At 48.2% G+C, this 20,862-nt stretch overlaps 6 non-coding genes across 6 annotated transcripts; 3 read left to right on the forward strand and 3 right to left on the reverse strand.

Annotated features, from left to right (window-relative positions):
- Window positions 1-6,486: 6,486 nt before the first annotated feature.
- On the reverse strand, window positions 6,487-6,559 carry trnal-caa (transfer RNA leucine (anticodon CAA)). The gene has a single exon. It is a non-coding gene; the product is annotated as a tRNA-Leu (tRNA).
- Window positions 6,560-8,182: 1,623 nt separating this feature from the next.
- trnah-gug (transfer RNA histidin (anticodon GUG)) lies at window positions 8,183-8,254 on the reverse strand. Its single transcript has one exon. It is a non-coding gene; the product is annotated as a tRNA-His (tRNA).
- Window positions 8,255-8,455: 201 nt separating this feature from the next.
- Window positions 8,456-8,527, forward strand: trnae-uuc (transfer RNA glutamic acid (anticodon UUC)). Its single transcript has one exon. It is a non-coding gene; the product is annotated as a tRNA-Glu (tRNA).
- Window positions 8,528-10,737: 2,210 nt separating this feature from the next.
- On the forward strand, window positions 10,738-10,810 carry trnaf-gaa (transfer RNA phenylalanine (anticodon GAA)). The gene has a single exon. It is a non-coding gene; the product is annotated as a tRNA-Phe (tRNA).
- Window positions 10,811-15,167: 4,357 nt separating this feature from the next.
- LOC148666421 (5S ribosomal RNA) lies at window positions 15,168-15,286 on the forward strand. Its single transcript, XR_015938699.1, has one exon. It is a non-coding gene; the product is annotated as a 5S ribosomal RNA (ribosomal RNA).
- A 614-nt stretch (window positions 15,287-15,900) lies between these two features.
- LOC148666422 (U1 spliceosomal RNA) lies at window positions 15,901-16,065 on the reverse strand. Its single transcript, XR_015938830.1, has one exon. It is a non-coding gene; the product is annotated as a U1 spliceosomal RNA (small nuclear RNA).
- Between the last annotated feature and the right edge of the window lie 4,797 nt (window positions 16,066-20,862).

Genomic DNA, 20,862 nt, shown 5'->3' on the forward strand with positions numbered 1-20,862 from the left:
GGAAGACTCCTTTCTTCCCTTTCTCTGGGAGTTTCGGGGACCTCCAGTTTCTCCTGGGCCTCGGGGGAGGGGGGCTCCAATTCCTGGGCTGCCTCTTCCTGTTGTCGTTCCTGGGCCTCGGGGGAGGGGGTTCCGACTTCCTGTGCTGCCTATTCCTGTTGCCTCTGGGCCTCGGGGGAGGGGGTTACCTCTTCCTGGGCTGCCTCCTCCTGTTGTCCGTGGGACTCGGGGGAGGGGGGTTCCGTTTCCTGGGTTGTTACTTCCTGTCGTCCTTGGGCCTCGGGGGGGAGGGTTTCCATTTCCTGAGCTGCCTCCTCCGGTTGTTCCTGGGCCTCGAGGGAAGAAAGTTCCGTTTCCTCTAGGACGAGGAAACGGTTCTCCCTTACCACTCTTTTTTTCTGTCCTTCCGAAGGTGGATCCGCCCTGGGTCTCTTCTCCCGCTTTCGCTTTCCCTTTTTGCTGGGAGTTATCCAGGGCCCTTCCTCCGGTCGGCCATTTTGTTCTTCTTCCTGGCGGCCATCTTGTGGCACCGATGCGGCTGGGGGTGTGGCCTCGGCAGTTTCGGTTCTCAGCGGGGGAGGTGCGGGTTCTTTGTTCTCACCCCTCTCCCTTTGTCTGGAGACCGGTTTCTGCCTGCTGGCTTCCACCACCTGCGCAAACGAAGGTTTGCTTACCTTGCATTGGCGAAGGAGGTGTCCCTCGGCGCCACATCCGTCGCACTTTTTGGCTGCCCGGCAGGTTTTTGCCAGGTGCCCGTCCTCGTTGCAGTTGTGACATCTGACGATGTCACATGTGTTTGCCTTGTGGCCGGACTGTCTGCACTTGCTGCAAAAATCCGGCATCCTGGGGTAGTAAAGGTACCCCCTGTCGGCTCCGATGTTGAAGCGAGCCGGGGAGTGCTGGAAACTGTCGACGCCCTCTGGGTCCTCTTTCAGGAGGACTCGGTACTGGCGTTTGCCGTACCAGACGCCTTCGTCCCTGACCTCTGTTGGTTTTCCCACCACGGTTACATACCTCCCTAGGTAGGCTGTTACCCGTTCCGTTGGTACGTAGGGGTTGTATGTGCAAACCGTGATGGTCCTCTGATTCATTTTCCTCATAGGCTCCGGCCTGAAATCAGAGAAACCAGGGTGCTTACCTTTCTCCCTGATCAGTCTCGTTGCCTTTTCGTATGAGGCGTCCGTGGCCATGTAGGTCTCCATGTATCTCTCTGCCTTGTTGTCCTGGAGGCAGTTGAGATCTCCAGCCACCAACTGCAAGATCCCTCGCAGGAAGGTCATAAAGAAGGACTTTGCAGTCGGCATCGTCTCCGTCTTCTTGGTCCAGTGGAACAGGATCAGTGTCCTCTTGTCTGCCATCTCTGAGGGAGAAAAAGGGGAAAAAAAGGAGGAAAAGAGAGCGAGCAAAAGGAGTAGGGAGCCCTGGCCTTTGTCCTTGTGGGCAGAGCCCAGCTTGGTGCAGGCGCAGGAGGAGAGAGAGAGAGGAGAGCGGAAAGTGCTTCCGGGTCTCAAGGAAGAAAGCAAGCACCGCGGGCAGGCCACGTGTACCTGCTCCCAGCCAAGAGGCCAAGGAGGCAGAGAGAGAGAGCGAGAGAGAGAGAGAGCGAGAGAGAGAGGGAGCGGATAGCGCTTCCGAGTCTCGAGGAAGAAAAAAAAAACTTTGATAACAGAGATAAGCCCTCGGTGGGCACTGCCCTGCCCCTTGTATTATGATCAAGGAACACACTTCACAGGGAAGGTGTGTCAGGCTGTGGCTGCGTTGTTCGGGGTGAGATGGACTTAGATCACCCTCAGTCTGCTGGAACAGTGGAATGAAGGAACAGATCTCTGAAAGATCGACTAGACATCAGACTGAAGGAACGCCATGGGATGCGGGCTGGATCAAACAGAACTGTGTAACAGAGCCTGTTTGATATCATCACGGGCCAATCCATGAAACTTCCTGGAGGGACGAATTTAGCTAATGGATTGTTGAATTTGCTAATTCTCGATTGTAGTATTGTAGGTTGCTAGGACTTAGCAAAGCACATCTATTATGAAGAAAAATATATATCATAATTATAATCCAGATGATTTGGGCATTGGTGCATGGCTACAGTCTGTGCTAGGAACATGGAGAGGGTCTCTGGTTCAATACATATTTGTGGGTCTGGTATTATTCGTTATGATCATATCGTTAATATCCTGTTTGAAAAACATGTGGACTAAAGCTGCTGCTTCTGTGCTAATTGTACGCCCTGAAGGGATCATGAAGGTCAAAAAATGATTTCATGGAAAAGGTTCTCTTATCTAGTGGCAGAACCTGATGGGTAGAACAATATAGTTTTAAGGGGGGTTACCCTTGGGAGTGATTCCCCTAGATGCAAATGATTATTGTGGTTTGTTTGTTCATAATAAGATGTTTTGCAGGAACGGAACAAAGAGAAATTTTACAACTTCAGCTAGAATTGTTCTGCAAAACGTCACAGCTGAGGCAGGGGAACAATGTGTAGATTTCTCTAAGAGTTATTACCCAGTTGTTGACCAATCTGTTGACCAATGTTGACTAAAAAAGCCTAAGATTATGCTGGGCTCCAGCCCACAGGGATTTACCTGTGCTGTAAGAACTAATGAGTGAATAAGGAGACTGGATTCTGGTGAAAGACTTCAGGAAAAAGAAATGGTGTTCACTCAGGTGGAGGGGGCTGTACCAGGTGCTGCTGACCACTGCCACTGCTGTGAAGGTCACAGAAATGGTGCCCTGGATTCATGCTTCCCACTGTAAAAAGGTCACAAACGAACTGAGCAAAGCGCAGGAGTGATGTCTCCACAAGGACAGATGGGGATAACCTGCTTGGGACTGATGTGCACAGCCTTTTTCCTTTTTATGTAGAAGCCTGTCACCACCCCAAAAGAGGAAGAATCTAAACACGAAGCCTCTTTGTATACAAACTGGCTGAATGAAACTGATAATGAGGGGGGTATGAGTAATTTGTGGTATAAATTTATAAATCATACTGTAAAGTTAAAGAAATTTAATACATCTTGTTATATATGTGCTTTAATGCCTCATTCTACAGCCTCACCCATGCGACTTTTTATGAAATGTACTCTTTTATAAATATCACGTTAGAAGGCTTAGACGCTATCAAACAAGAATTAAGGGGAGTTAGATTAATGGCACTTCAGAACAGGTTCATGCTGGACCTTCAAAATGCAGCATCTGGAGGAGTCTATGCTTTAGTAGGAGACTCCTGTTGTACATATATTCCAGCTAATGACGATGATTACGGAAATCTTACGCTCGCTATTCAGCATTTGAAAGAACTAAAAGACAAGGTGAATAAAGAGAGAGGCATAAAAGATACACCGGCTTTTCTCTCCTGGTTAGAATCACTGTTTGGGCCAGGGGGAATGTTTTTCTTTTAAGTTACTAACACCGATTATAGGGGCTGTGATACTTGTCTTCCTGTTTTTATGTTGCTGTATGACAGGTATTATTCCAATGCTTTGAAATATGGAAATATGGTACCTAGGGGGATAAACTGTTCATCCTTCCAGTCTGGAGAATTGGCAGCTGTCTGACGTCAGTAAGTGATCCTTAAAAAAAATAATAGTTCCATGACAGTGTGCATCACCAGAAAATCAATTTCAATGCATTAAAACTCTTGTTATCCTTCTGATCATTGATGTGTCGTTGCCCCAGCACTGTATACTCTTACTTTTGACGCCTGTCTGAAGTTGAATCCATTTCTAAGAATGGTGACTCACATATCCTCATGCTCAACTTTGGCTCAACCACACAAACTATGAAGTTAATCATCTGCTTTTGCTCCAAGATTTATGTTACTAGGCTCTCTCCTGGGGATCCTCGTGTTCAAACATTGCCCTTATTGTGGATGATCCATGACAGAATTCAGGGAATTCAGAATTCTGATACCTCAGCTCAGATTCTGACTGGGCAGACTGTCATTGCCTGGTGTGAATGTGTGCATATCTGTTTTTGTGCATGTTCTGTGGCCTGTTGTACAGTACATCACAAATGAAAGGGAAATGGAAAACTAAAATAAGACTCAAGTGTTTTAACTTTCATTAACAGTGTTTCATTAGTATCTGTGCTAGATCCTGTCATCCACTGCTTACCACGACAGGCTCTAGCACAGGATAGCAGCTAATACATTTAACAATCTCACTGCTCAATGTTGTATATTCAAGGGCTGATCTTCTGTACTTTTTCTTTCACTTTTCATTTCCTAGAAACTTAGTGCTGCCAGGAATAATCTGAGAACAAAATCAATCTGAGTGAAAATCTAAGCAGAGGAAGGTTGTTTTACAGAGTCAACAAGGTCTAATTGAAGGTCATCAGCACTAACAACATTCTCTCTGGAGACAGGCGATAAGAAATTTGAAAGTGTGTATTGTTACACAACAGCAGAGACTATGAGTTATGCTATCATGAGAGTGGTGATGGATTTTTTTCATTGCTTAGTTTTGCAGGTTCTGTACATTTGAACATTCAAAGTGACTAAAGTAAAGGAGTTTTCCCTTTTTACCACATAATTCCCAAAGATCAACACTAATAGAAAGCCTAATTCCAGCCAAGATTCAATTACTGTCTCTCAGGCATCCCAGCAGTGGATTTCATGACTTCAGACAGCCATCTTCACCAGTGGAGAACTCAATGCTCTGAGGTTTACTGGCAGAGTCTCACACTGGGTAATATGTTTGTAAATAATGTCCTATGGAATTCTACTATTGATAAATTCTACTATGGAACTGCGATGTGTCCTGAAAAAATCTTCTATGATAGTGGTACAGTCCATCACACCCCACCTACAGCCTTTAAAAGAGAAAAAAAAACTGACAACAACAAAGTAAGTCTGTGGTGTAATCAACTAGGTCTTGCAAACATACTTAACCTCTTCCAGCTACCAACATTACAAATGCTGTTTACAGATTAGATGGTTATTTTTTGGCTTCTGATATTATGGTGGAAAAAGAGCCCTGGAATCTTTGTAGAAGGACAAAAGACGGAAAGAACGGGCAGTGTAACCATGGCGAAGAGAAGGGAAATATTGGAGAGAGCTTTTTTCATACACTTTTTATCATTGTTTTTCCAGCCCAACAATAATCAACAAATATGGGCAGGCGTCCTGTGCCAAATCCAAACTACCTTTCTTCCAAGCATACAGGAATGTCAGTGAATTAAATATTGACATATGAAAATACCCAAAAATATGAAATCACACATATGCAGTTTGAGCAAACATAAGACAATACCCAAGTACCACAAACTACCAGGCATCATTAGCAGTTCAGGTGGGGAGCTGTGTCAGCATGCGTAGGCTGCAAAGGAACAAGTAATAGTCTATTCCATGCTTAAAAGAGAAGAAAGAAAACACAACATTTCAGCCGTGGAGCCCTCACACCTGAAGAAGGCTCCACGGCCGAAACGTTGTGTTTTCTTTCTTCTCTTTAAATCTAGTGTCATTAGCCAGTTCCTGTCAAAATAAAATAGAAATGGATAACATTCTAGAGAGAGTTTGAAATACCAAGGTACAATTTAAACCATATTTCTTCCACTACAACCACAATATTTTGGAGAGATCGCTGAGCCTAACTGTTCTGGCATGTCCGTTAGCCTCTGTCCTGCTTCAGCAATGAATGCAACGGGGCACATTCTGAGGGAGATGCGGTCAATCAGGTTGCAGGAAAACCACGCTATGCTTTTTTTTGAGATCCTGAAAAGGACAGAGGGGCCATGTATATGTGTGCAGCTGGATATGTAATTGCAGGTGGCGTAGCAAATTCTGCTGAAGCCCCACTGCCTGGTGTGGACGGTAGCTGTGCATGTTGCAGCAGAATTGTGCATGTGAGATCAAGGGGGCATGTCATGTGTTTCAGCACTTCACTCTCTTCAGGTAGCACGTGATTCCCTGAGTCCAAAAAATTTGTAAGTTCTTTGGATGACCTGTGGACCGATCTTTCACGATGAAGAATTCCTTAAGAAGAATAGATCTCGGCCCACCATCCCAATGCCTCCATCTCAAAACAGCAACCTCCCACTGCCCTTAGTCTGCAAGGCAGTCCTTTCAAGTGCGATGACGACGCCGGGACCTTCGTTGCCTATTGTACGAGCTGAACTTTTGTGCTCATCAATTCAACGCTCTTTCCATCAACTCATCTTGTTTTTTGACGCTTCGTGTTTTGTGCTCCTTTGACTATCGGCATATCGGGTGACTGCAAACACTGAAGTTCTTGCTTACGGAGTGTGGTACTGTACTGTCATGTTGACGCCGAGTGAATCTTTCTTTGGCAACATGGGCAGGCTGACAGCAGCGCGAGCGAAAGTAATGGCAAATTTCTTGACTTATTTCTGAATGTGAATGTTCTTTAGAAAAGGGATGCGGCGTTGCTTCTCCCCCGTGTAAAGGTCACGCATTCCAGACGTGGTTATGAGCGAACAGTTGCCGCAAGTGTTTGAAAAGAGCAGGAGAGGAAGCAGCCCTGCCCCGTGTGAGGATCAAACTCGGGACCTTCAGATGTTGAGACTGACGCGCTACCAACTACGCCAACAAGGCCAGCTGCAGTACACAGCTGGAAAGTTTGCCTCATATGGATTTCAGTCGCCCGTTCCCTAATCTTTAGACGCCCTCTGCTGGATGTTGCATTTGCCTTTTGATCTCACCGATACTTTTTTGGTCTGTTTCTGTTGCGAGTCCGTCTTTCAGATCTTACCTAGCACAAGTCTCTCTGGCTGAAGTGGCCTCTCTGCTTCAGCATCGTGCCCTCACTCAGCCATTAAAAATGTTACTCGGACTTCTGACATGCTGACATGAAATGTCAAGAGAGAGTGGCGGAGACGCTTAAGGCAGAGAGAAGATGAAGAGGGGGCATGGCTGCGAAATGATTGACAGCTGCATGACGCTCTCCACGCAAGGCGTGACCACAGGCTAAAGGACACCTTTCGGCACATCAAGCTCTAAGCACACACATGGAGGATGTGGGAAATGATCCCGCTACCTCTCGCATGCAAAGCGAGCGCTGTACCATCCAAGCTAAACCCCCTCGTGGGGGTTATGCCTCGGTGTTGCCTAGTGCCGCTTGTTCCCCTCTTACCGGGTGCAGTTCACTGCCCTTCGTCTGCAAGGCAGTCGTGTAATTGCGGCTTTCTTGACTTATTGATGAAGGTCTGACTGGACGAGCGAATGACGCCTCTCCCCCGTCCTCAAGCTCGCTGACAGAATAAAATGGAAAGTGCTGCCGTGGTTCATTGGTTTAGGGGTATGATTCTCGCTTAAGGTGCGGGAGGTCTTGGGTTCAACTCCCGGATGAGCCCTTGTGTGCTCTTTTTGTCCTTGTCCACAAGACTGGGAACTGATATCCACATTACCTTGCAGCATCTGGTTATGGCAAACGATGGAATGTGACTAATGACTGAATGAGCCTGGTGAATACTCATCACGTGGCACAATGAGAGTGTGCAGTCAGCTGTCCAAGGCAGCAACCTCATTGCTCGTTCAAAAGAACACGTACTGAAAACTCATCACCACTATGTCGTAAATGAGCACCGCGATCGCTTGTTGTCATGCGTCCTTACTTGGGAAATGCAGAAGCAAAAACTGCCCTCTCTCAGCCACCGAAACGTGTGCGGCTCGCCTTGCACTCTCTGCGCCTCGCATATTTATGGAGCTGTCTGCTCTTCATTCTGTTGAAGTACGCAAGTTACGGGCCGTACTGCAGACTATGATGTGCTCACTGACAGCTTTCAAGATTTGAAAACTATGAGCTTGATGGCTCAAGTCGAACGAATGTGGTTGTTACGCAATTGATGATCAAACGCACGTATTCTAACGATTCGTGAGAGTATGTTCTAAAGGTCCCTGGCTCGATCCTGGGTTTCGGCATTTTGTTTCATCGCTCCCTTTGTTCCTCTCTCCAGCGCCCCCTGCCTAAAATGACGCGTCCCTTTCTCAGCCCGAAACGCAAGCGATACACCAGCAACAAACCCTACAGGTTTCCGTAGTGTAGTGGTTATCACGTTTTCCTACCATGCGAAAGGTCCCAGGTTCGAGACCGGGTGAAAACAGCCTCTTCTTGCACGCTCCTGCACTTCACAGAGGTCTTGAACTACCAGTCATTTATTCCCAATGCATTTCCGGTGCCTTCATTCGTGCAAGTAGTAAAAGCAGACGCCCCTATTCTGCCGTGACCCGGATTCGAACCGGGGTTGTTGCGGCCACAACGCAAAGTACTGACCACTATACGATCACGGCGAGTTACCGATACACACGTGGCAGGGCGGAAAAGGCTGTGCTCTCTTCGTGTGACATAATTCGGAAAAGTCCTGACGTTGCATTTCAACTGAGTCCCAGTATACATCGACCCTTCGACACTCTGAGTGACAACTCTCTTGCGTGTTTTCTCATATTTATGTAGTTTGCTTGCATGATGCCCGGAACAGCAGGGTTGTGCGCTCCCATATGGTCTAGCGGTTAGGATTCCTGGTTTTCACCCAGGCGGCCCGGGTTCGACTCCCGGTATGGGAATGTGTCAGTTTTGCCTCCTGCTTTCCAAAAGATCAGCACCGTGTACGAAGGAGCCGCATTAAAACTACTCGAACGTGCAAAACGTGCGAGAAGAGGGGGCGCTTGTTTCCAGCCGAAACTTCTCTCGTGTGAGACGAGCTGATCATCGCTGCAGGAGGTGGCAGGGTTACTCTGGTAGACGGGGCTGACCTTCGGCAATAGGATTTATACTCTCCAAGATGATATTTGCACTTTCTGGAGAGGCGATTTTCTCCACTTCAGTAGCCCGATTTCGTCGATTGCGTGGAGAGGGCTGTAGAATGTGGCGCCGCCTTTCCTGCTCCGTCCATGACAGGCGTGCTGGTCTCTGGAGAGAGAGCACGGTCCATCAGCGCACTCCAATAAAGGCACTGGAAGCAGCTGAATCGCATTGGCGAAGCTCAGCACTGGGCCGCTGGGCACGTCTTACCACCGTTTCCGTAGTGTAGTGGTTCTCACGTTCGCCTCACACGCGAAAGGTCCCCGGTTCGAAACTGGGCGGAAACAGACTTCTTTTGTTGCCACGCACAAAAGGGGATTGGGGATTTGCCTAGCACTGTGATCGAACAGACCCACTCACCTCTTAGTGTGGCGGGATCTGCACAGTGCATGTCGCCGCGCATCCTGCTTTCACTTCAATGCGCGTCCTGATGTACCCCGGTCTCCCGCGTGACAGGTGGGGACAGGTGACAGGTCCGCGTGACAGGTCCTATACTATCGAGGAAGACATCGCTCTGTCCGACCCCCGGCATCGTGTCCCGACCCACCGTGCTGGAAGCCGACGCGTGCTGTGATTCCTTTACGGAGCAGAAATGACAACCGAGGAGCCGAGAGATCATTTCAGCATTTCGCGTCTGAACGGAAAACACAAACGACCAACTCGGAATGACTTGCCTTTGACGCTTATCAAAGCGTTCTTTGTGCATCGAACAGACCCACTCACCTCTTAGTGTGGCGGGATCTGCACAGTGCATGTCGCAGCGCTCCCTGCTTTCACTTCAATGTGCTTCCTGATGTCGAGTCGTGTGCCGTGCGGAGGCTCTGAAAGCGAGAGCAATGAAAAGGTGCACGACGCTGTGAAAGAAAACAGAGAAGTGAAAGGCAGTCCCTTCTCTAAGGAGGTAAAAGAAAAGCTACTGCCCGTCGGGGAATCGAACCCCGGTCTCCCGCGTGACAGGCGGGGATACTTGCCACTATACTAACGAGGAAGACATCGCACTCGCCGACCCCCGGCATCGTGTCCCGACCCAGCGTGCTGGAAGGCGACGCATGCTGTGATTCCTTTACGGAGCAGAAATGACAACCGAGGAGCCGAGAGATCATTTCAGCATTTCGCGTCTGAACGGAAAACACAAACGACCAACTCGGAATGACTTGCTTTGGACGCTTTTCAAAGCGTTCTTTGTGCACGACGACTGCGCCGCCTAGCAGATACAAATGGGTTGTACAACTTTGAAGTAGCAAATGGAAGAGGGCTAAGCCTCCTCTCTTTTAGCCCAGGTTCGATCTGTCTCCCAGAATCACCAGGGCGCACACACACACACCCGTGCCGTTGAAGTGCTCTGCTTCATTTCTAAGGGCAACTCAACATTCACTCCTACCCCGAGAACAGAAAAGACAGAGTCCGCAGCAACAACAGCTCAGGTCTCTGCACAGGAGCTAAGCTGCCCCCATCTCCTCTGCTCTGCTCTGCTCTGCGGCTCCTGCGGAGCGGAGTCCTGCCTGGAGCCGTGTTTGCAGGCGGCGGCTCCCCGCGCTCTGTCTGTGCGTCGTGTCCAAGAACTCCTGGGAGAAAGAGAGAGCCCTCCCACTCGGGGGCTTTTCCACGGTCTGTGTGAGGAGGGGCGGGTGTGTCCAGTAGCTTATCGAGCGGAAGCCTGGGGCGGCGGAGAGCTGTGATCGTGCAGACCTTGAGGTGTCACCTCTTTGTCTGCTTTCCCGCCCCCCCTCCGCCCAAGCTCTGCTCCAAAGTAGCCCGGCAACCCCTCACACCTGCACGTGTCACAACAATTGTTTCCTGCCCGTCGCAGGCAGGAGTCCATGCGAGGAAGATGCGCTGGACAGAGCTCAGAGGGCGCAGCTGGGTGGCTTTCCTTCTGAGTGACGTTCCTGCAACACTCTCCCGCTCCTCTTGGTGCGCTCATGCCGCAACACAGGAAGGCTGGAGCAGGTGGCTGTGCGCTCTGTGCACCGCCGAAATAGCTCAGCTGGGAGAGCGTTAGACTGAAGATCTAAAGGTCCCTGGTTCGATCCCGGGTTTCGGCATTTTGTTTCATCGCGCCCTTTGTTCCTCTCTCCAGCGCCCCCTGCCTAAAGTGACGCTTCCCTTTCTCAGCCCGAAACGCAAGCGAGACACCAGCAGCGGTCCCTGCAGGTTTCCCTAGTGTAGCGGCTATCACGTTCGCCTAACACGCGAAAGGTCCCCGGTTCGAGACCGGGCGGAAACAGCCTCGTTGTGCACACTCCTGTACTTCACGGAGGTATTGAGCGACCGGTCATTTGTTCCCAATGTATTTCCGGTGCCTTCATGCACTCTTGTACCAAACGCACGTTCCTTCTGTACGCGGAGCCGATCATTTGCAATTGGGCTGTGCCGACAGACCAGGACGAGCTCCGTCGGCTCAAAAGCAGCGCATGACCTGCAAGAACAACAAAAAGATTAGCATCCAGCGGGGGCTTCTTAGTGAGCCCAAGATCTCATCAAGAATCGGCTCCAGCAACAGGGCTGGGCGCATTGTTCCATTCTCCGACCACTCTCGGTGTAAACAAGTCCCTCCTGGTCTCTGCTTGAATTGCACTTTCCTGCGTTTGCTTTGGTGTAACTGCATGGGCGTAACTTCCCCTGCATGGGCGAATGTGAAGAAGATCCTTAGTAAGTCCTTAGTAAGAGGAGGTCGGAGTGGCCTCTGTCGTTCATCAACGATCCAGTCAGGCAGTACTCCTCTGTAAAGCGCCGTTGGTTCACATCGATTGGCTTCTTTTTGCCTTCATTCGTGCAAGTAGTAAAAGCAGACGCCCCTTTAGGGAGCCTGTCAGCACCTGGAGTTTCCCCCTTCTGTAAGCTCTCCATAGCCTCTCAGCTCTTCTACTGTCAAATCCCCCTCAAGTACTTCCCTATCTTCTTCAATCAAAACGTTTTCTAGCTTTGAGGTAAAAAAATGAATTTCTTCATCCTTTACCTCTGTAGAGCTGTAAAGTCTTGAGTAGAAGTGTCACGTCCTCTGCAGCCAGAGGGCGGTCCTTCTCTGTCCTGTCCCTAGTTTCTGGTCTGCTGTCCTTCCTGTCCCTCTCTTTCCCTTGGGCTAAATATTTCCGGGTCTTGTACTTTGTCCTCGCTCAGCACTGACGTTCGGATGTCCTGAGACCCGCCTAGCACCAGGGCACCCCACGTCCGCTCCCTGAGGGCACAGGTTTCTATACGGCATTCCTGAACTCTTTGCACTAATGAGCCTGGGCCTTTTTCCCGTCTCGCCGCTACGCATATGGGTCTTTCTCCACCCTCCTGCTCCCCATGGTTAGTCCTCTTGGACGTCCGTGACAAGAAGGCCTCGATGCAGGAGAGGATAGCACTCAGCTCTGTACTCTCTCTTCCCTCCTCATCAACTACACTTTCCATGACAGACTTGGAGCCTACCACTTTCCTGAAAAAGAAGCGAGTACACTTCTCATTTTCTACCAAGAACTGCATTCAGCTTCTTAACAGCACTCCTCGACTACTTTCTTCCGCTATGCTCCAGACATCCTTTTTAAAAAGGGTGATATCCTCGAGCACATCGAAGCCACTGTCTCGTGTAGAGACGCTGCAGCTGCCTCTGTTTCCTGGCTAGCACTCCTCTCCGTCTGGCAGCAGCCTTCTTTCCCTCAGCAATGAAAAAGGCCTTTGTCCTCACCTTCACCTCCTCCCACCACTCTCCTACTGACCTGTACAGACACTGCAAGGACAGCCACTGTGATAGTTTCTCCTTGTAGCGGGATACTACCCCCTCGTTCTCTAGCAGCTTTGTGTTGAGTTTCCAGAGGCCTGGGCCAAAGACAGTCCCGCCCTGGAGTTCCACTCTACACCCTAAAGTCTGATGATCTGAGAAGAAGACAGGCTGAAGAGTGACCCCAACAACTTTCACTCTCGCTGAGACAAAGCAATAGTCAATTCTGGAGCTGCTATTCCTCCCTGACCATGTATATCCTGCTGTTGTGGGATATATACATCTATATGTGTCTGAGAGTTTAAAGTCTTGAACTAAGTTTTGCAGGACCAGTGAGCTGGAATCCAATTTTATCGGAGAGCTGGACTGCCTATCTGTGTGCTCTAAGATACAACTAAAATCCCCTCCCACTATCACGTCTGTGCTACATAACAATAGGGGGGAGAGTGCCTTGAGTAGCTCCACCCTTCCTCCCACGTCAGTAGGACAATACACATTGATTAGACGCAGGTTAACGGTCCCCCATTAGACATCCACACACAGCAACCTGCCATCCTTGACCTATGACCCTCTGAATACTTTTCAATTTGAATGCCCATCCTTTGAAAAGAATGGCCACGCTAGAGGTTCTGTTGTTATTGTCCCCTGACCAAACAGAAGGCCCTTTATCCCACCTATCTTCAAAGCTTTTATACCTCTCTTGATAGGCTAAAGCACACTCCTGCAACATCAACACATCTCCCTCTCTCTGCTGGAGGTAATCAAAGACAGACTGGCATTTAACTCTGTCATTGATACCTCTGGTGTTAAGAGAAATTATGTTTAGAGCCATATTACATAAGAAAGTGGAACCAGTCTTTACAAAACACATTTCTCTTCTGTCTCACCTGTTACCTTCTTCTTTTTCTTCTTACCAATTTCCTGCCAGCCATCCTCTGAATGAGCCTTCATCAGGGTGGCAGCAGTAAAAGCGTTCACGGAGTCCATTTCAAGGAAGGGGGTAGAGGGAGGGGTGGAGGGGTTCCAGCTGTCCCCATCACCATGCTCTCCTTCCTCCTCGCTCGGGGAGAAAACAGAGTCATTTTTCCTTTTCCTCAAGTCCAGCTCCTGGGAGCACTGAGGGGAAAGGGGTGCAGCCGATGCACCAGTCTCCTCTTCCCCCTCACCCACCAGCTGCTGCAGATCCTCCGTGATGGACTGGATGGAGGAGAGGAGGGCATCTGTAGCACTTGCAAAGTCTGAGAAAAGCAGCTCCGCTGAATCCTGGGTATCCTCGCTGGACCCGCTCCACCGGGGGGCCCCACACTGGCCCTCGTTCTGAGGAGCAGGAGTGGGGGAGGGGGCTTCGCTGTTCTCGGGGGTTTTCAAACCCTCGTGCTTGTCTGGTGCAGTCTGCGGTTGTGGGGGTGTAGTGGATTTCTCTTCCACCGGCCCCGGAGCCACAGCAGGACTGATCCTGGCTGGAGGCTGAGAGTCTTTGTCCAACAAGGGTTCTTTGTTTGACTTGTTGTTTGCTTTGGATTTTCGGGCCGGTTTGGCTGAAACAAGCACTGCCTCATCCTTTCTCATTTTGAGTTTATTGGCGTAGGCATGAGGGCAGTTCTTAAAAACGTGTCATTCCGAGCCACATAAATTGCACTTTGGCAGCATTGAACAGTCAGAGGCTAAATGTCCCTGTTTGCCACAGGTCTTGCAGCATTTCACAGTGCAGGACGATGCCAGGTGTCCCACAGCACCACAGCGCCGACACACCTTTGGTTGTCCCACATAAAAAACATAGCCATTGCAGGCGCCCAGCCGGATTGTAGAGGGCAGGTGCCTTAAGCCTCCATTTACATTGTCTGGTAGCAAGTTAACCTCGAATTTCCTTGCTCCTGTTTTTATACCGTCAACATCTCTAACCTCAGTTCCATGGTGGACGGTGCAGTACTGGTTAAGCCAGGTGTGAATGTCCGTCTTTGCCAGATCCGAGAACATAACAACATGCACCGTTTTCCTCTCTCTCTGTGTCAGAGGCTGCAAGTTGATCTTCTCAAGGGCAGGAACTTTCCCTCTTTTTGCCTCAAACACATCCACACATTGTTCAAACAGAGAATAGGTAGCTAAAACAACCTCAAATGCTTTCTGACCTGGGAAAGCGAAGATGAAATCCAAGTGCCGAGGTTCAAAGCCAAGTTCCTTCTGCAACACTTTTCTGCTAAACTGCATGCGATCCATGAAGAGGTCATCCAAAAGCTCAAAACGTACAGCATTCTTGCGGGATCCAAAAGCTGCCATTTCGTAAACTGCAAGGCTCTGCAACACAGCGGAAAGGCAGCGAGAAGGAGCCTCTTGCTCTGACGCCGCAAGGCCACAAGAGGGCGGAGGCGCCGCGCGCCCGGCCGACGTGTTGGACTGGTGCGCTTTATGTGCTGAAATAAACACGCGACAGCCCAGAAATGTTTTGAGTGCTGTGCATTGGAGGTTTTTGTCTTGTGAAGACTTGCCTTGTGCTCCTCCGAGCAGTTTGTTTGTTCTCCTCCAGTGCGGGACAAGTCAACACAAGGGAGCACATTCGCCAACATCCAGGTACACAATGCGATTTGGAAAGAAGCTCCTTTCCAAAGAGCTGCACAAGAACGATCCTTCAGTCCCGCTCGGGGGGCGCGGAGCCCCAGCCACACACAGCTTCCAGTAGCGAGTCATGCGCCATGGCTTTCGCTTGCGGCCACACCACCCTGAATGTTCCCGATCTCGTCTGATCTTGGAAGCTAAGCAGGGTTGGGCCTGGTTAGTACTTAGATGGGAGACTGCCTGGGAATACCAGGTGCTGCAAGCTTTTGCTCTCTCGGCCAGCAGGGGTCGCCGTTGCTACCGTAGGTTTTGGGAGGAAAACCTGGAGGATGGAAAGGTGATCTATAGCCTCATCTCTAGAGATGTTTAGTTGCTATGGCATGTGTGTGACCCATATAAAAAAAAAACCATTTGTAAAACGAATATCGAAGCTGCCTCTAAATCTGCAAATGAAGATGAGTCGATAAACCACTTGTTTTTCGTATAACTATACATATATTCATTTATTACTGATTTCATTCATTGAGCACGGATACAATAGAGGTACAGCCATTCACTGTTTGACATGTCTGCACTGGTACAGAACCTAGCAATCAGAAAACGGGTGAAACTGTCTTGAGAATTAGCATACAGTACCGAGGCCCCCATGACCAAATAAAGGCTAACCTCGATAATCAGCCTAAATAATGCAGACTACAGCAAAACGACTGACTTTGAAAAGGGAATGAATGTCCGGAAGGAGTAGTGTAACCAGCTTGAAATGCTTCTCCGGACCTCTAACTAAAAGAAACCGGGAACCAGCAGTGGCTTTCGAACTGGGATCCTATCGCAGCACATGGTGTCATAATTCTTCCATATCTGATATTGGACCAAGCACATCAGGGGAGTGCGCGAACGCAGTCCCCCACTACCAGAAATTATGCAGTCGAGATTCCCACATTTGGGGAATTCGCAGGGGTCAGCACAGCCGGAGTGCAATGGCCGAGCCTCGCCCTAGGTGAATCGATTTTTTAAGAACTTTATTTTCTTTTCACAAAAAAATACAGGACATCACAAATTAGAAAGCTTTACATTAATATACATACTTAAAACAGTATATATGATCACATCTCATTATATTTTGACATGGTACCAGTTACATAGCAACAATTTCTTTTTTTCTGGTGCAAATCACATTCTTTACTTAAACATGATAATGTTTTTCACAGTTTCTTGAGATATTGACCTATGCTCTCTATTTCCCACAGATTTTCTGCTTCCTCCCTCCCTTCTCTCCACAGATCTCTGAGGTAATAGTTCTCTAGGGTGATGAACAGGGCCAGGCTACCTGCTGCCTTGACTGGGACCTCGATGCCTTTGAACAGCCCCATGTTCCTCACTCTCCACAGGGCGTCTTTCCCACTGTTCACCACGGCCCAGATCCTGTCAAACACGTCAGGAGGAAGTTTGACAGGAGAGATGCCGTTGTAGCGGCAATGCTTGTTAATAAGACAGAATTTAGCGGTGGTATGCTGTCCTAAATGAGGCCCCATCTCACCCTCCATCTCAGTGGTGCAGCCACAGAGAAAGTATTCATGCAGGCTGATTTAAGATGTTTTCTTTTGATAAGGGACAGCTCCCAGATGGGGATGCACTTAGCTAAGCCTGGCTATCATGATCAATGGTCATCCATTGGCACCTATCTGTCTAGGGAGTGCCAAATGGACATCTGGACTGCATTCCTAAGTGTCAAGAGTAAGTGACTCATATCTCACCTTGATCAACCAATCAGGGACTGGCAGGGCATGGTAATACCACGTGGGTCTCCAATGCCCGCCAAACTCTCAACCAATCAGCACACATCTGTGTCTTGGTCAAAAAGGGAGCGCAAGCTCAGATCGGGGCTCTCCTTGGCCATTTTTGCGCATCCTCAGAGACAATCATGTGACAACTGCTGTTGTCTGCAAAGGGACTTGGACTTTGTTCTAAGCGCAAGGCCGAGGATCCCGTATGTACTCAGAATTCTACCAACGTGAATGCTCCGCTTGATCAACGGCAGCCTACAGTTGGACCCTCGTCGACAACCTGAATAGCTTATTCAGAAGCAGCGCTGGACCGGGAACGAACCAGCTTCTTCCCAGGCAAAAGAGTGACTTGTGAGGACTCGCGGTCACACTCTGTGCATAGAGACTTTCTACTAGCCAGCCGGACTACTGGTAGATCTCCTCGGAGCAACGACTGCCCTGCGCGCCGCAGTCAGATTCCTCCGCCCGTCCTACTCCGAGCTGTACCTCAACTGGTTGGCCGGTAGCCAGAGGACGCCGGGACAATGCCCATTGGACAACCGCTGGAACAGAGGCTGCGACAGAGCCTGTCAGCTGGCTTGGTGATTGTGCCGGGAAATTCCAAATCCATACACAGTGGATAAGTAAACCCCATGTTCTACATTGCGTCTCGAGAATTCAATTGTACCTCAACACAAGTTGTTATCAATTTAATTCATGAGTAATGTATTTATCTCAGAGTTTAGAGTAACAGTGGGTAATAACACCGATTTGGTAACCGAACGATATATATTGACATATATTCTCTGTTGTGTATCTCTTTGTGTTGGCATCTCTTCGAGATTATATACCTTGTATATTGATAACCCTCACAGTAAGGTCTGCCGCTCGTATCCAGGCAGACTAGTATATGTTTGGTGCACAATTTATGTATCTCGTGTATTGAACCCGTGTGTGCGTTGTTAGTTGTTCTGACGATTGATTTTCTAAAAGCCACAACGAACAACCTCGTGATTACTGCTACAATTAATAATTGTCTCAGTAAACCCATCAAACCTCTACAACCACGATACACCACCATAAACTATATTAATTTAGGAACATAAACATATAGTGTAAACTGTATATGGCTGGTATTGGTAGTTTAAAGAAAAAATACACACCAGTATTCCACTTTCTTCCTAAACATTTTAAGCATCAAAGTCTTACATGTAGTAAGATTTTACCACGTTTTGGAAACGTTTTTACATGCTCCTTCTGACCATCTTAAGTTTATATACTTTGTGAAAAGTCATAAGATATTAACATTTTCTGTGAATGTGCTCGTTATCTGAGTAAACAAAAGTATACTTTTAGAATTTGATTAATAGGGAATATAATATGGAATCACGTACCTAAAGAAATTAATAACGATATAATTATTTTTATGTACTGTAGCTCAAATAGTAGTATAATACACTTTCTGTGGATACATGTGCTTCTACGCAACGCAGAAGCACATCCACAAGTAACATTACCTAGCTAAGAGAGGACATTGGTTAGCCAATATGATAAATACAGTGGAAAAAAGCAATTGGGAAAATAAGACCTGCTGATCTGTTATACATACCAGGAAGAGAATAGAATATGATTTTTTTCTGTTCAAAACGTGTGTTGTCTTTATTAAATTCATGTATTTTAAACGTTTAATTAAGAAGAAAAAAACTTACAGAAAGATACTAAGCTGATCACGAGATAGAAAGATCACCCGTTTTTCGCGCATAAAAAGTGGCTATTAACTGGGTGAACTGTTATTAACTGGAGTCAACTGGGTGAAAACACATAATATGAACATGAAACAAAACAAAAAATAAAAATAAGATACAATCTACAGACATTAAAACCGGTGTCATGGAAATATAACTATCAAGGAAGGCACAAGAGAGAGTTCTCACCTGAGTAAGGTCTTTATTTCAATATTGCGAGCCCTGCTGCCACTTCGCAAAGTGCAACCAGAGACTCAATTTGTTACAAGCAGTACAGGGTTTTTATAAGACGTTGCGCTGTAAAAAAGCTCAGTGCTTTGTCCCTTCTAAAACTTCCCCTTTCCCTAAGAGAAAACAGATTACATCAAAAAGTGAGAGAAGAAGCTCTAGATATGTTATTCAAAGCGTATCAGTTACTTTCAGCTAATTCTAACGACCTAGACAGCATATATTGTTTTGGTACATTGTCTTCTAAAGTAACCTAAACAGTGTACTTTGTTGACGCACTGTTTTCTAAAATTCTGCACGTACTGTAGCACAGCAATTACATCCTTGAAATATATTATCTAAAAGCACCAATATATTTTTTTTACAAAGCTCTCTACATTTTAAGAATCAATTTACTTTCCACTTCAAGACTTATTCGGCTGGCGTTCTGGGAGTCGCGTTTTTCAGAATTATATTGAGATCGTTTTCCACAGAGCTCAGATGTCAAAGCACAGCAGCAGCTCTCCACAGCGATCCTCTATAGCGCCCTTTCTCCCGCAGCTCCGTCCTCATTGGAAGGAAGCAAGAGTGAAAGGCTGAAGTGAAATAGAGCGGGGACGAAGGCAGTGAAGAGAGAGAACGTGGGAAGAAGAGAAAAACGCAAGGGAAAAAAAGCAGCGTCGTAAGAGAGGTGACGGAGCTGTCCTCTCTATAAGAAGGGTGCCAATGAGCCTTTCCCTCGCTTGAGCTCGTTTGATCTTTGAAACTAAGCAGCGACGGGCCTGGTTAGTACTGGGATGGGAGACTGCCTGGGAATACCAGGTGCTGTAAGCTTTTAAGCGCAGGAGGCGCCCTATCCCCGCTCGCTCGCTCATTCCCCTGTTCACACGTGCAGTGCGGCTTTTCCGTCTGTTTATTTGTCAGCTTTGGCGAGACACGGGTGCTTGTGTATTAGCGTGAGCGTTTTTTATTCTGATCATGAACAGTTTTACAAGTCCGCAAAGGATCGAGGAAAGGTTTATCGCCAGCTGAAAAGAGACACAGCGCTTCGGCTGTGGAGACTTGTTCGGCTGGCGTTCTGGGAGTCGCGTTTTTCAGAATTGTATTGAGATCGTTTTCCACAGAGCTCAGATGTCAAAGCACAGCAGCAGCTCCCCACAGCGATCCTCTATAGCGCCCTTTCTCCCGCAGCTCCGTCCTCATTGGAAGGAAGCAAGAGTGAAAGGCTGAAGTGAAATAGAGCGGGGACGAAGGCAGTGAAGAGAGAGAACGTGGGAAGAAGAGAAAAACGCAAGGGAAAAAAAGCAGTGTCGTAAAAGAGGTGACGGAGCTGTCCTCTCTATAAGAAGGGTGCCAGTGAGCCCTGCTCTTGCTTATGGCCACACCCCCTTGAGCAGGCCCTCTGATGTCACAGGGGGCGTAGTCAGCGTGAGAGCAGGAAGAAGGAGAGAAATAGAGGATTTGTTTGTCTCAAGTAAGACTTTGTTTTTTGTGAATTTTTGTGGTTTTTTGGTGTTTTTGGTTGATTTTTGAAGCCCTCCCCTTCAGCCTAGCGCTGTTTGGGGAGGGGAGAGACTTTTGGTTTTTTGTTGTTGCTTTTTTGTTGCTTTCTGAGTCCTGTTTGTGTTTTAATGGAAGGAAAAAACATGGAGGCAGAGAATGTTATTGTTGTGGAGGAGGAGAGTGGTGTAGGAAAGAGAAGGATGAGGAATTCAGACCGATCCCCCCGGCGGGTTTTTGCAAGGGCGCATACTGTTGTGGTGGATGTGAGCGGCGTGGAGAAACCATCTGCGGGTGCTATTATCGCAGCGGTGCACGGCGTCTGTGGGGAGGGCTCTCTTTTTGCCTGCCGCCCCCGGACGCCAAAAGAGTTTGAACTGACTCTGGACTCAAAAGAACATGCGGACGCGGTGGCTGTGGGGCTGGATGTGCAGGGCACACCCTGCTACTGCCGCTGGCTGGAGCTGAAGGAGGTAGTGGTGTCCTTCCTCCACCTCCCGGCATATATCTCAGACGAGACTATCAAGGAGAAGCTGAGTAGCTGGGGGGTGAGAGTGATTTCGGACATCAGGATGCGCCACTACCCTGGGACCACCATTGCTGATGGCACGAGGTTTGTTCGGATT

The sequence above is a fragment of the Lepisosteus platostomus genome, chromosome 5, assembly GCF_059453375.1.
Source record: "Lepisosteus platostomus isolate fLepPlt1 chromosome 5, fLepPlt1.hap1, whole genome shotgun sequence".
Classification (NCBI taxonomy): domain Eukaryota; kingdom Metazoa; phylum Chordata; class Actinopteri; order Semionotiformes; family Lepisosteidae; genus Lepisosteus; species Lepisosteus platostomus.